Consider the following 14,432-nt stretch of genomic DNA (forward strand, 5'->3'; position numbering starts at 1 on the left):
AGCATAATGTGTGGAAAATGTTTGTTTTGGTCAGTCAAATACAAACGCACACTAACTGGTAGCTACAAAGTACTTCCACTTATAATAAACATTTCAGAAGTTTTCCTGACTGAGTTCATCAGGGCTGCTGAATCAGTCTGTTCATCAGTAACTTTTCCCCTCCTTTATCATCATAAATAATGTTGATTAATTAGCAAGTCAAAACCAGCGAGGATAATCCATGTAGAATATATCACTGTCAGGAGAACTGTTGAATATTGCATTTACACCAGGAGCATTTTAATTACAGAAGTCTTAACATATTAATTAGGACTCAGAAGGAACACAACAGTTAGAAGCTGAATAACTTTTGGACTTTTATAGATTTTAAAGTACTACTTTTCTTCCCATTTCTTTATTTGTTGTTTCACATTTGAATATAAACTTCATGTAACTCTAAACAGACTATATTCATATACTTTTACATACACATATTTTGTTTGCCATGTGCTTCTTCATTGTCTTAATCTTAATGGTAATCAACTTAATAATGTTGTTGCTATTTTCTTTCTTTTGCCCTGTAATTATAATTTTTACATTACATTTAGTACTGTATAACCTACAGTCACTAATGGTAATTATTTAATTAAAGTTGTTTTCATCATACCCTGTTAAGCTAATGTGTCATTGTTTAAATTGTTGAATGTAATAAATCATTCGAATAATAATTATGCACAGCAAGTTCTCTGCAGAATGAAAGAAAAACCTGCAATATTCTTTGTGTGAAGTCACAGCATTTTAAATCCAAAACAGTGAGATTGTTTTTTAATAGGCCTGAGTTTACCAATCTCTCCAGGCTCCAAAAAGCATGTCTTACTGCTTTATGAAGCCCCGACGCAGTCATATTATCCCCTCTGAAGCCGACAAGCCTCCCTCTAAACCACAGGCCCAGCAGAGCCCATCCCATCAGACTGATGTGGGGCACAGATGAAATTGGTCTCTTTAACTCCCTGTTCCGTAACATGCTAATGCAGGACAATGACTCGCTCATTGACTGCTATTATAAAACGTACTGGAGGCCCAACGCGAGGGCTGTTACAGAAATCACGGTATGCTACATGAGGAGGCAGAGCGGACTTCACGCATCCTTCAAATAAACTTTTACCATCGGGGGTGTTATTGCTGAGGAACATCCCTTAAAGTTGGAAATGAAGATTGATGTATTACATCGCTGTTATGAATATATTGATGGTGCTGTCAAAAACATTACGCAAAGCACATTTTTTGCTCTATTTTAATACATTAGCCCAGGTAATTGATGAAAATCCTGTAAAACTCCTTAATTTTTTTCTCTTACACGCCATTTGTCTGCCATCTGTTCCACCTAGAGCTCCCTTGGGGACGGTCGTGATAGGTTGAAATTACTGTTGATGAGAGTCCTGAGTGTTCACAACTCACAGGCGAGTTTAGACTCTTAGTTAAGTGCAAAATAACCCTGACGTTAGCACCAAGAGCCGTAAATAGAGTTTTATACAGAAAAAAAACATTAATCTAATCATGAAATAATCAATCCAGACATTTTCTGTCACAATGTCACAATGTTAATATTAAGGATTAACCTTTAGATGTTACTCAAGCCCAATGTGATTTAGTTAAACACAATTAAGTTTGAGACATGGTCCCAACAATAATGAAAATATCTAACAGGTGAACGTAAATGAGTGCTTACAGAAGCAGAGAAGCTCCAAAGTAGAACGGTGGCTATTTAATCTCTCCGTAATCATGACAGGCGTTGATGTGAAATGAACTGTAGCCACTCTCCTTGACCAGTTCACAGTGGTCAGTGGTCCTCATCCAGGAGACTAGATTGGATTTATTGCTACTGGGCCAAAGGTAACAAATACATGCAATATAAAGGCGGAGATAGATGTCATTATCGCTGAATGGATTTTGTGCCCATCACGAGGAGCAATCGCATGGAATAGATTGATACTGCGAGCAATGTTTTTTACGTACAAAACTGAACAAGTCCTTTGTGGAAAGGCAAAACAAAAACAAAAACTCTCTGCAGTGAAAGACAAGCAAAGACTTTAATATTTCTGTTCTTTTCATAGATTTTTCCCTCAATCTTATCACTGTTTTAAATATAAGCATGTGACTCTGACTGTTGCAATTACTCAAAACCCTTTATAACACGGAGGTTTCACTTGGCTGCGGTGGAATATCTTCATCTCATCAGCAGGGCCGGCCGAGGGTTCCCGGCCGTCCTCGGAGAGACGAGATGAGGTTATGAGAGGTCATGTAGAACAGCTCAGTGTGACAACAAATCAGAGGCCGCCCCTCCGGACGGAGTCACGTGAAACAAAGGGAAACGAGAGGATCAAACACAAGCGCAAACACAAGCGTCTGTGGGTAAACTTCATCACCTCAGAGCTTTCTCCAGCATCCATCACTTAAAACCTCACCTCGTCGAATTTTAAAATTTCCACTTATTAGCAGAGTATAATATGATGCGCGCTTGATCTTTTTTTAGGAATCTTCCTCTATTCGGAAAATAAAGAAAACCTACATATATATTTTAAATTGTTTGGTAATAGAGTTTTAATGTTCATTTGTCTATGGCCTGAAGGCTTGGATCTTTGACATCTGAAATAATTGTTGTTCGAAGGATCATCACCAGGGGAGGGTTGTGAATAGGGTAGGGACGATTTGAGTAAATGACTGTGTCAGCCTGTTTATTTGGAACATGATGGCCCTGGGCGCTGCTGCAGGACAGCTATTAAAGGGTCTGGCCATAAAGACATAGGAAGAAAAGCCCAGCGATCACCCAAAAGTTAGCACTTAATGTGATGACTTATCAGACAAAAGCTCCCCACAGAGAGTGGAAATGACAGAACGACGGAAGAGGAGGGAGGAAGACATCATAGCCCACAGACAGAATAATATAATATGATGAAGTGGGAGAAACTGTACAATTATCTCAAGTGGCTGCAGTGTTAAAGATCACATGTCTATTCACAGTCCCAAGCATCACCCCATATGTTTGACCATATTGTGCGAGGCTGCCCAGTCCATGTTGGCCTGAGGGGAAGCGAGCAGCGGAGGACTTCCAGCCCTGGATTTAATTAATGACTCAAAGACCTTGTGCCTGTGGCAAAGGCCGGCGCGTAAGTTAAAGCTTTTTACTGTCATGTGAAAAGGTTACTAAATAAACACTGGGTCCCACTGGAGCTGGGATCATGAATGGATGCATGTCACTCCAAAGATGTAGACTGAAAGGAAGGGGGGGGGGGGTGTGCGTTGAAAGACAAACAGCGTCGAGTTCTCGACTTTGCCGCTGTCAAATCATCATTATCATTTTCAAACATAGGAAAAACATAAGCATTTCCCCGTAATAAAATGCAAATCAGAGCCATGGTAGTTACAGCGAAAGCATAAAAAAAGGCGTTTTATCTATCGCTCGGCGTGCAGTTATCTGCGTAATTATCCTCAGATAGCTAGCTCCAGGTAACAATCACAGAAAATAAGAACTGTGATTCATAGGAAGCCCAGAATAAAACGGCATTTTCAACATGTTCTTATTAGTTTTTAACTGACAGACTTGTGAGAAGGTGCTAATTTCCCTGCAACCAAGTGTAACCTTGTAGCGTTATTGACACAATTTAAATAATTTTTTCTTAATATCCTGTTTATATTTCTTGTTTTCCAACCATCATGAACAAATACTAACAAACTGCTTGGGAAAACAAAGCTTTAAGTCAACTCCCAGCATCGCAGGTCTCCACGGCAACTCCAGCCAGGCTGAAGAATGCTTGTAATCTCCTCTGGCAGGGACGGACCCTGTGGCTCAGCCCGGCTGTGGAGTGGACAGTGCTATTGTCGCTTCCAACCTCAAAGGAGAGAGAGAAGATAGTAGAGCAGGCAGGAGGCGGAAAAAAAATTGCATGGAAGCAGATCAATGCAGTGCTAGGACGGATGGATTAACAGCACGTTGTTGACGGTGAGGAGCAGGTAGCATTTTGGCCTTCATCATTTCATGTCTTTTATTTGTGAGATATTATTCTCTTTACTGTATTTTTCATCTCTATTCAGATTTTTTTTTCAGATCTGGAGTTCTGAGTAAAATGCTTTACATGTTTCTGTTGACTGTGGAAGTAATTAATAGATATCAGGAGAATGCATTCGCTGTTTCCTATGTGGATGATGAGACAGGAGAGAGGATGGAGTGCGTGTCCATGCGTGTGTTTGGGGAGGGCTAAAAGGGGCGGGGCCAAGGTTTTTGGAGATTATGCTAAATCAGGGCCAGTTAGAGGAGGGGGTGGAGCAGAAGGCCAGACAAAGACTGAAGAGGATGCTGCCACTGGCATTTAAATGGGCAAGAGAGTGTAGAATCAAGAAAAGTAGAGCTGGAGAAAAAAAAAAAAAAAAAACAAGAAAAAGAAAAAGCATACGTGTTCTTCTGCCAGGGCAGTCCCTCGATTCTGGCTCCTGAAACAGATGCTGAGGCAGATGGTGGTGAATTAAGAGAAGATGGGAGAAGGAGAAATGAGAAAGCCTAAAACAGGCCCACAGAGGGCAGACATTCGAATGTGTGTGTGTGTGTGTGTGTGTGTGTGTGTGTGTGTGCGTGCGTGCGTACGTACGTGTGTGTGTGTGTGCACGTGGTGCCGTACGTGTGTGTGTTTGTTTGTGTGTTTAAGGGTGCGTGTGCCTGAGTGCACCGGGTCCAGGGGAGAGGCTGTTAAACAGTATCTCAGCTGGGAGGACTAAAGAGGACGGGTGGAGGATTCCCGCTCAGAGATAGAGCTCACGATAATAATCACAGGCGTGAAATTACAATGCTGATATTTGTTGCACCCCAGGGTGCGGTGTGGTTGGGCTACTGGAGCTCGGAGGGCCCACATATCACCGGAGGCCCGCGCCGGCTGACGGTCATCAATGATCAGACGAGCAGCCCCTCGCACACACTTCTGCAAAGTGAAGATCTGAAATGATTCAGCAGAGTCCGTCCATGAAGAACCACTGGAGAACGGCTCAACAGCACCATATTATTATTTTGTACTAAAAATATATAAAACTTTAATTCTATGTTGACCTTTATTTTTTAGAAGTTGAGCAACATGACCAGGAAGGAGGTGTTAGATGCTACAGACGTGTAAGAAGCAGCGGGCTCTGCTCGTCTGACAGCGACATCTGAAGCAGGAAGTGACCGGACCAACTTCAGCACCAACAACCTCTTGTCTACGGGCCGAGCCCTGACAAGAGATGATGCCACGTTTTCCTCCATGCACTCAGTGAAGGAGGGGAATAAAGAAGCTCATTTTCATGTCCATCATCTCCTGCTCTTGCTGCTGCCTCTGTGAAGCCCCCCTCCTCCCCCCTCCACTCTTCTTCCCTGTTTCTGGGGTGAAAGTGAAAAGTAGATGTGTTGTCAGGGCACGACTGATAATGGCAGTGGGACACTGACTGATCCCAATTGCCCTGCTTTCAGCCCCTGCCACCCCTGTGCGCCCCTGCACTAAAGGCTCCACTGACAGATGGGATGGGGCACTGTGGGACAGAGTGCTGAGTTGGCATAAAAGGCCCACCAAACAGGCTCCGTTCTTGGCACCGGAGGTCCGCGCAAATATTTTACGGTAGGGATTGCTATTGTCTGCTTTTCACCCAGGAGTCTACAAATAGTTTGAGCCAAAAAACAAAAATCAGAAGTATACAGTCTTTACATAAGAGAAAAACTAAATGAAACGTTTTATTTTGGAAGAAGCTGAACTGTGTGTTTATGTTTTTTTTTTTTAATGTACCACCAGCCTTTAGGTTCTTATCAGCTTCGGGATTTGCTCCGAACTGCATTCCAAGCTTTGGGACAGAAGCCAGTGGAGCACTCCTGCTCCACCCCGCTGTGTTTATTTTGTCCCATTTGTAAAGCAGCCCAGTGGCCACAGTGCAGGGCGGTTATCATTTCACAGGCCCATTTCATTCACATAATCTTCAGCTCTCAGCAGAAGGACAGATAACTCAAGGGATCTATCACCGCGAGGAGCGAAATGCGAAGGTCATTATAATGTCATCGCAAGTTAGCCCGCTGACCCCAAAGGCCCCGAGATTGGATATTGGCCTCTGGAGAGCAGACGGGGAGCAGCAGCGACTGGATGGTGGCGGCAGGAGGAGAAACATGTTGACAGACGGACAGGAAGTGAGAGGAGGAAACAACTTCACATAATAACATGGTGCAATAACACATTTACTGTATGTAGAGCGACGTGACACTGGAACAGGTAATGTATAAGGTGTCTGTTAGATTTATACCACAGAGAATAGGCCGGTAAAGACGCACTTCATCTTCAGACATGGAAATAGCCCTTCTGCTCTGCCACATTCCCAACAGTGACTGCTGGGAAATAGCTGTTTTTACATTTCTGCATCATTTTCCCATAAGAAATATGGGTAACAAATGAAATACTCAGACCCATTGTCTGATTTATTCCTTTTATTATCCACAGATATCGGGCCGCCAGTGAAAGGATGCCTCCACTCATTCAGGGGGCTCCTTCCACTTGGGGCCTGACAGCCTATCAAGTTCCCTCAATACACAGGTCAGGATCATGTGAGCACCCGATGTGTTATACTGTAAGGTTTTCAGCTTGCAGAATCACTAAACAGAAATTGAAAATTACTGAGGAAAAGAATCCCAGAGGCACTATTGTAGTCCCGTTGGCAAAGAACTACACACACACACACACACACACACACACACACACACACACACACACACACACACACACAAAGAAAATAAACAGAATCCAACGTTAAATAATGGAATGTTGTTCCTAAGTCATTCCCATCGGGAGGTTGTCTCCAGCCAGACGTGCGTGAGCCTGCCGCGGTAAAAGAGCCCGTGTTATTGTCATGTTTGAAAAGCAGGAGAGACAGACGCCCAGTTACACCAGCATCGTAACACAATGAGCCTCATCAGATATTAGTAATTGACAATTAATGAACTCTCGGTGATAGCCCACTGTGGACTGCTCTCGAGGGCCCTGGGGAGCGAGGCGCAGTGGGGGAAAGGGCCTCATGGCATTAACATACTCCCAAGGCTACAAGAGGCTTTTAAATGGCCAATCAATAAAGAGCATTAGTTCATCATGCCCTCTCAGGGACCCTGGATGTGTCTGTTGTGTCCTGGGAGGCAGCACAAAGAGGAGAAAATGTGTGGTCAAAAGCTCCATTCTTTGCGAATGAGGACCCGGACAAGTCAAACACAAGCTGGATTTTGTCGCTTGGTGAAAAGCAAAAAAGCAAAAATCATGCCAGTGTTAAGTTTCACGTCTGTGACAAAAACTGAAACTGGTCCCTGCGCTTCCCAAAAGGCCTCGGTCGTCTCCGAAGGGAAGACAACATGAACATTTTAAAAGCACCTGTAAAACCGGGACAAGGACATCACAAATATCATGTGACATTTACTGTACATATCCCATTAGATAGTTATGAATAAAGCTTCACCTGCTCGGCAGCGAGCGGTTTTATTCTTAATTTTCTCATTTGTGTTATATGGCACAATAAAATGGATATCATTGCATAGAACAGCACTATCAGACAAATACCATGCTGTGTCCTTGAAGGCGGCATAATAAATGGCTCATCACTGGCAACCAAATGGCAAGACAAATTTATGGCTGCTGATCTCTCTCATCATCTGAGCAAAGTACTCTGTAAAATTTCATAGTAACTCCCAGGGAAATAAATATATGTGGCCCCTGACCTTGAAAAAAATCCCCCAACGTCACCCGTCCAGGTGAGATGATGGACCCCTCTGCCTCCCTCGAACGACCCCCCCCCCCACCACCACCACCCACTTTTCAATTGCTCGAGACCCAGACCACCAGAGATTTGCCCCCGTCTCCGCTGTGACCTTGTCCCCCCCCCGAGGAGCAGACAGAGCGGGGCGCGGAGATGCAGGAAGTGGTGGGAGAAAACGAAAAGGAGCCTCAGTGTGAAGCGCAGAGGTGGCGATGGGTGAGAAATGACAGGAGGGGAATATGCAGGAGGTAAATCAAGATAAAAGACAGAAATAGAAAATAATAGAGGGAACAAACCCCTGGACGCTGACTCTCTCTAATGGAAACACATGGCTGAGGGCTGAGGTGGTGTCAGCAGCCTGCCCGCGCACACTGACATTCCTGCCTGATAATCTGTCCTGCCATAAAATTAGAATAGCAAATACCCCATTGACAGAGATGCATGTCCTCTCTCTCTCTCTCTCTCTCTCTCGCTCTCTCTCTCGCTCTCTCTCTCGCCACCATAAAAAACTCCTGCCAGTGTCTCAGAACACCACAAACTTCCATTTAAATTTACAGCGCCGCAAAAGAGAAGAGGTGATATGCATTCAGAAATTTTAATAACCTATTAAGGCTTGACTTCAATTTCATTTTATGAATATTTTCCTTGGGGAGCGCTGCTATCGTCGGCAAACGACAGAAATTTAAAAGAGATAAATAGCGCCATTAATCTATAACATTTCTCTGCTATTATTCTTGAAATGAGAAGTTATTTTTGTTCACTTTGTCGTATAATTAACTCTTTATCCTTGGCTCGCAAGCCAGAAAATGACCATGTTCATTTCAGAGAAATGTGAAGTCTGTCATTTGGCACAGAAAGAAAGTCATCATTTGTCTTAATCCACAGTCATTCTGACAAGCAGTACTTGACGCTGATTGGGTTTCAGTTGCTTTATTAACAATAACAACTGGGAGTTGGGGACGACTGGGAGGCAGAGCTGCTGCAGGGGTCAGTTAAGTCTGCTTTATTTTGAAAGGGTACCGTGCTATAAATTTTCAGCTGTCGTTTTACAACGCCAACGTCACACTTTGCCGCATAAACTGGTTTTGAGCCGCAAAACTATTAAACAACTCATCACAACTCCACTTTGTAGATGGTGAATGTGGGAGTACAGCAGGGTATAATAGCTTTAATCTGTCTGTTGTTTGTCTCATGGGCATTAAACACCATCTTGATATGAGAGAGACTACAGTGCACACAGGAGGGGGTCCTCATAATATTTAATAGGTCATCAAAGGGAATGAGGGGTAGACTGCTGACATTTGCCTGGATAGTTAGGAGAAACCCCAGGAGTTGTCATATGACTCATTACCAGAGCGCAGTCGCCTTGGTTGCATCATCGTTCAGAGAGTGTCTGGCAGGAAAATCATAATCCAACACTGATAACTGCTCGAGTCACGACGGCCCCATTAACTTGCATTAGATTTTGATACTTGTTTCCACCCCGAAAATAGAGACTAATCAGTTAATAAAGCTCTATTACTGCCACCGTGAATGAGATAGTGGCTGCCATTAGTGTGAAAAGCCGGCGAGTGCCGAGGCCCGAGAGCCTCAGACTCCGGTAAAAGGCTTCCCACAGGCAGACGTACACGGAACCGGGCCTCACCAGCTCCTCACCCGCTAGCTGCTGAGATGACTGACTTATAAGCCAAGATGCTTTACTCTCAGTGAACATAGAATGGGATTTGTCACCATTTGGAAATTGTCCTTGGAACTATTCACACTTGAATTCAGAATAGTTTCTCTTTAAAAGAAACAAAAACAACAAAATATGGACCTCTCAAAAGAGAATTCAGCTGTCACTTTCCAGACCCCTCAAACTTTGGACAGCCCCCACAGCTCTGCAGAGCAACAACACTACAGTTCCTACATGCCCCTCACACATTGATTCCCCTCCCGAGGGCCCAAACCAATTTCTCTTGTTTTCAGACGCTCCCCCGGCCTGAACCTGCAGTGGCCATCAAAGACATTCATCCATCCACCCAGGATGACTATGACTGATCTAGGCGCCAAACGATCAATTTGTATCCCTCGCTCGTTCTTCTTCTTTCTTCTCGCTCTCTCTTACTCCCTTTGCTCTCTCTTTGTCCCCTTCGCCTCGATCGCCTGCGTTTTTGTTGATGTGCAGAATATGATGAAAAAGTGAGCGCGCGGCTCCCTTTGACAAAGTGGCGCGCGAGAGTAACAACGCCATCTCTATTTGACCTTGGAGAACGGCTAATTCCTACGTTCATTTATCTATATTCTTGACACGTGTAACTTTTCATTTCGCCGACAGATCATTCATGAAAATACAAAATAATAAGAGTTTAGGGGAAGAATTTGATTCAGCGAGAAAAATCAAAAAGGACTAAGGTGTGTGTGCTTTCTGCCTGGTTTGCTCACTACTACGTGCACGGCTCCCCTTCATTTATTAAGCTGTAGTTGAACGTGATTCTCAGGAACGCAGCAACTTCATTTTCCTCCGAGGCATGCGAGGTGACGGCAGATGACAGCGTTAGAAAGCGCCGTTAATCCATCTTGTGATTGCACTGAGCAGAAGGCGGCGGCGGTCGGGTCTGTGAAAAGGCTGCCGAGGATTTATCACCAGTCGGGAACAATGGGAGGGTTTTAGGTGTTGGGGTGGACTTCCGTCTGCTATGAAGACCTTTGTAGGGGTTTGGTGACGGTGTGCAGTGTTTGTGCGTGAGTCTAAACCCACGGTGATGCTTGTCCGGGCATTAGCATGCAGTGCTGCGTGCTGATGCTAATGATGTGTGCGTGGCGTGGCGTGGCGTGGTGCGTGCGTGCGTGCGTGCGTGCGGCGGGGGTCCCTTTCCCCGCTATTCACAGACAATTTGTAAGGCCGGCTGCTGAAGCCGGGCCGGAGCCCGAGAACAGCTGGAGCCCCTCCATGATTGATAAACGCGGCGGCGAGAACTTCATCTCCCCCTGAATGAAGACAAAGGCCCCACAATGCGCAGCCAGTGTGTTACGCCTGCCTGTCGTTAAGTGCGGACTGCGGACCTTCCCCGGTCCTCAGCTGGGGGAGTCGAGGTGCCAAGAGGGAGGTCAGGACCCAAACTAATTACCATTTTATGACAAAACGGTCCTTTTGTCGTCATTATATAATTGATTTACCTTTCAGGGAGAGATCATTATGAAGTAGCTTTGGGAGACTGGGATTAAAAGGGGGCAGAAGGGATTAGCTTTAGTTCAGCGTATAAAGATGGGCTGAAGCATATGTGTCTACAAATAGGAATACAACAGTTGAGGTGGCAGATTTATTCTAATTAGTAAAACAGTCGGACTCTGAGATTCTGTACGTAGACGTAAGCGTTGGCATCCATCATGGAGCGCAGAGTCAAATCAACAGTCAAAAACACATCATGTCGTATTGATCCTGGCAAAAAGTTCCCAGAGCATCCCATGCAGAACAAGGTCAGCCTGCTCATCGCCATGTGGCAAATGTGTTTCTGGTGACTTAACATTAGAACAAAACTACGAGTAGTGACCTTTGATTATGTAAAAAAAAGGATTTCCTTTCATGTGAAGCAAATGATGTTTTCCAAACCCTCTTTGTTTAACTCAGCACTGTAGCCTGGGAACATCCATCCTTGACCTATTTAATGGCTGGGTTCTGTTGAAGACCCACCACCCAAATTGAAAAGTTTCCAGTCGCTAAGTGAAATGTATGGATCTGCTCCCAGTCCCGAAAAATTGGAGATTGTTCTATTTTAATTCCAAAAGCCAATTTCAGACGCTCTCTACGCTGCAGAAACAGGGCGGATGTCAGGCCCATCCATTGTGCCGACAGGACGCACCATGAATGAGTGAATATTGATGAACTAAACATGCACCCAGGCCATTTTTTGCTGTTATTGTTTGGCAAGGAGGTGAGGAGAAGAGAAGAGGAGCAGCCCCTCGGATCCCCAGGGAACAAGAAACCCTTCTCCATATTCAGAATATTCCCCGTGAAGTTCAGAAAAAGATATCAATCTCACTTTGAGGCTCTGGGCCTTCATTTGTTTGTGAGAGATGCGGAGCGCTGCTCAGATGACTGTGCCAATTCTTCAAATCCCACTTACAGTAGGAGTTCACACACACACACACACACACACACACACACACACACACACACACACACACACACACACACACACACACACACACACACACACACACACACACACACACACACACACACACACACACACACACACACACACACACAGCATCTGCCACTTTCCTCAACCCGGGCGCTAGTGTGTTCAGAAGTGGAGTCTGAACTGTGGCACTTTTGGGCCTTGATTGAGGAAGCAGTCGCCTCTCTGTCAGCAGCCGAGCTGAGAATAATAAAATACACCATTGATGATTGGGAAGAAGTGTGTATTGGATACATGGGTTCGTTTTTCTCTGTCACATTGTTTAGATAAAAGGTTTGTATGTGTGTGAAACAGAAAGTAAAAGAAACAGGTGTATTGAAAATGTGGAAATCACCATCCTGGTTCGGCCTTTCTGTCACTGAATGGAGGGTAAGGCATGTTCTCTGACATAATAAACTACTACAACTCATACCTGGCTTCAATATTTTCTCTACTGACAATGAAATCCACCAGGTTCAGTTAGTGAAGTCTGGCTACAGATCCTCAGTGCACTTCACTTACATCAAAGTGATGCATCGCCGTACTTTTCCCACGTTTTGTCTAGTTGCTGGTTTGTGTAAGACGGAGGAGGAGGAGGAGGAGGAGGAGGAGGAGCCCCCCCCCCCCCTCTTATTTGGAGCTCTGGTCTGATAATCATGATCAGAGGTAAGAGAGCAATTTGAGAGAAACACATGTTAGATTGCCACAGTGGAACATTACACTGGTGCTCAGCGTGTAGATGAAAGGTTCTTAGCTGCTGACAGTACAGCAAGCCGGGCCAATAATGAGTCTAAGAAGTGAAATAATTACACGCATCCCCACAAACGCTGCCGTTCCTCACCTCAGTGAGCGCCCCTCTGCGGGTCGCTCTCTCTCTCTCTGTTTCACGCGTGCTCGTTCAGCCCCCTGCAACCAGCACACACTCACTAACTGCAGACGCTTTATAGGGCGGCGCTGCTCCAGTCGGGGCTCCGTTTGTTTCTGCTTCCCGTGCGTCTGGCGGGCCTTTCGGTCCCGGCTCCATCCTTCCGCCCTCTCCCGGAGACACCGCTGTGTCAGGCGTCAACCCGGCTGCAGCTCGGTCTCAGCGAGGCAATGGGCCGTGCCGGCCTTTTTTCCCCACAGCGGGCTCCTGAGTGGAGTCTTTGCCCCCGCGTGCGTCCAGTTGGGCCTGCTTTACCCACACTATTGATTGCAGGTGATGTTCTGGACTCAGTCCAGGTGACCTCGGAGGGGAGTCAGATACATCATTGCCCGGAGAGGAACCGCTAGAGACCGGGCAGAAGTCGTACACGACTCGCCCGCGGCGGAGCTGCTGCTTGGCGTGGGCCCTGAACGCATCACCCAGTAACAGCGGAGCAGGAAACAGAAGCATTCACGCTTCAGCTGCTGATTCTCGAGTAGCCATCCATGCACCACAGCCTCTTCAGCTACTTCACCTTTTGCTTCCGCGTGCTAATTAGGAATCTTAATATGCAATCATGTTAACATTGGGTCTAATTTGTGCACTGTGCATCTTTGTTTCCTACACACCTCACAGCAATTGATGGATATCCAATGAGACGCAGAGTCCCTGCCAAAGGGAGTAGCTCTGCAGCCTGTGACACATCGCTGAGGCTGGGGGAAGTACGCCTTAAATTAATTAACATCGGACCTCTTGTAGCTACTCACTTCTGTAAACAAACATTTTAATATGCAGTAATTAATTAAATCTGCCAAGCTCCTCTGCCCCTCCCATAGATCTTCCTTCACTCTTACTTTCCCCATCTTGTTAAAGAGTTTATTATGTGCTGCACGAGATGAGAAGTAAATTCACAAATTCATTCAGAATCCCCTCCTCAACTCTCCTCTTTTTTTTACTGCATCTGAATGTGAAATACAATTTCTAGTCTAGTCGGCAATTTCCAATTCAGATTTCCTCCATTTTTAAATCTATAGGAACCAAACGTCACGTCTTGTGACCATCATTTGGTGCAGTTCTGTGGTCTTTAATAGCTTTTGTGCTGAAATCTTTATGATTTTTATTCATGATAAATAATTTCAAAGACTTCAACAAATCCTTTAAATTATCTACAGTGAATAGTTTTTACATTTATCACTGGTGCAAAAATAAAAAGATTGCATGAGTTTATGGAAATTCAGATCAGCAGGGAACGGCTGTGGACTCAAGGGGCATCACTGCACAGGTAAGCTGCTTTTGGAGGGTTCATGTAAATCCTAAAGTCCAAAAGTCAATTACTGGGGCATCTCATGCGTGTGTTACTGAAAGACTGTGATGTTTTATTGAAGAGAGGCTTTAATTCTTCTCAGTTCCCTTTCATGCAGCTTGGAGAAGGAAAGCAAGGCACCTCCTTCAGATGGCCAGTGTCATATATCACACACACACACACACACACACACACACACACACACACACACACACACACACACACACACACACACACACACAGAAACAGAGAGAGCGAGAACACACACTAATGCCCAAAAACAACT

General features: G+C 45.0%; 1 long non-coding RNA gene across 5 annotated transcripts in view; it reads right to left on the reverse strand.

The window, feature by feature from the left end:
- Positions 1-14,432, reverse strand: part of LOC114870436 (uncharacterized) — a 128,918-nt gene that overhangs the window by 51,423 nt on the left and 63,063 nt on the right. Inside the window, exon 4 of one of the 5 annotated variants that reach the window (XR_008692541.1) lies at positions 1,895-3,869. The exons of the other annotated variants lie outside the window; for them this stretch is intronic. This is a non-coding gene — a long non-coding RNA (uncharacterized LOC114870436). Of the gene's footprint in view, positions 1-1,894; positions 3,870-14,432 lie in introns of those variants that run through there. 5 annotated transcript variants of the gene reach the window in all.

Source organism: Betta splendens, chromosome 15 (assembly GCF_900634795.4).
Source record: "Betta splendens chromosome 15, fBetSpl5.4, whole genome shotgun sequence".
NCBI lineage: Eukaryota > Metazoa > Chordata > Actinopteri > Anabantiformes > Osphronemidae > Betta > Betta splendens.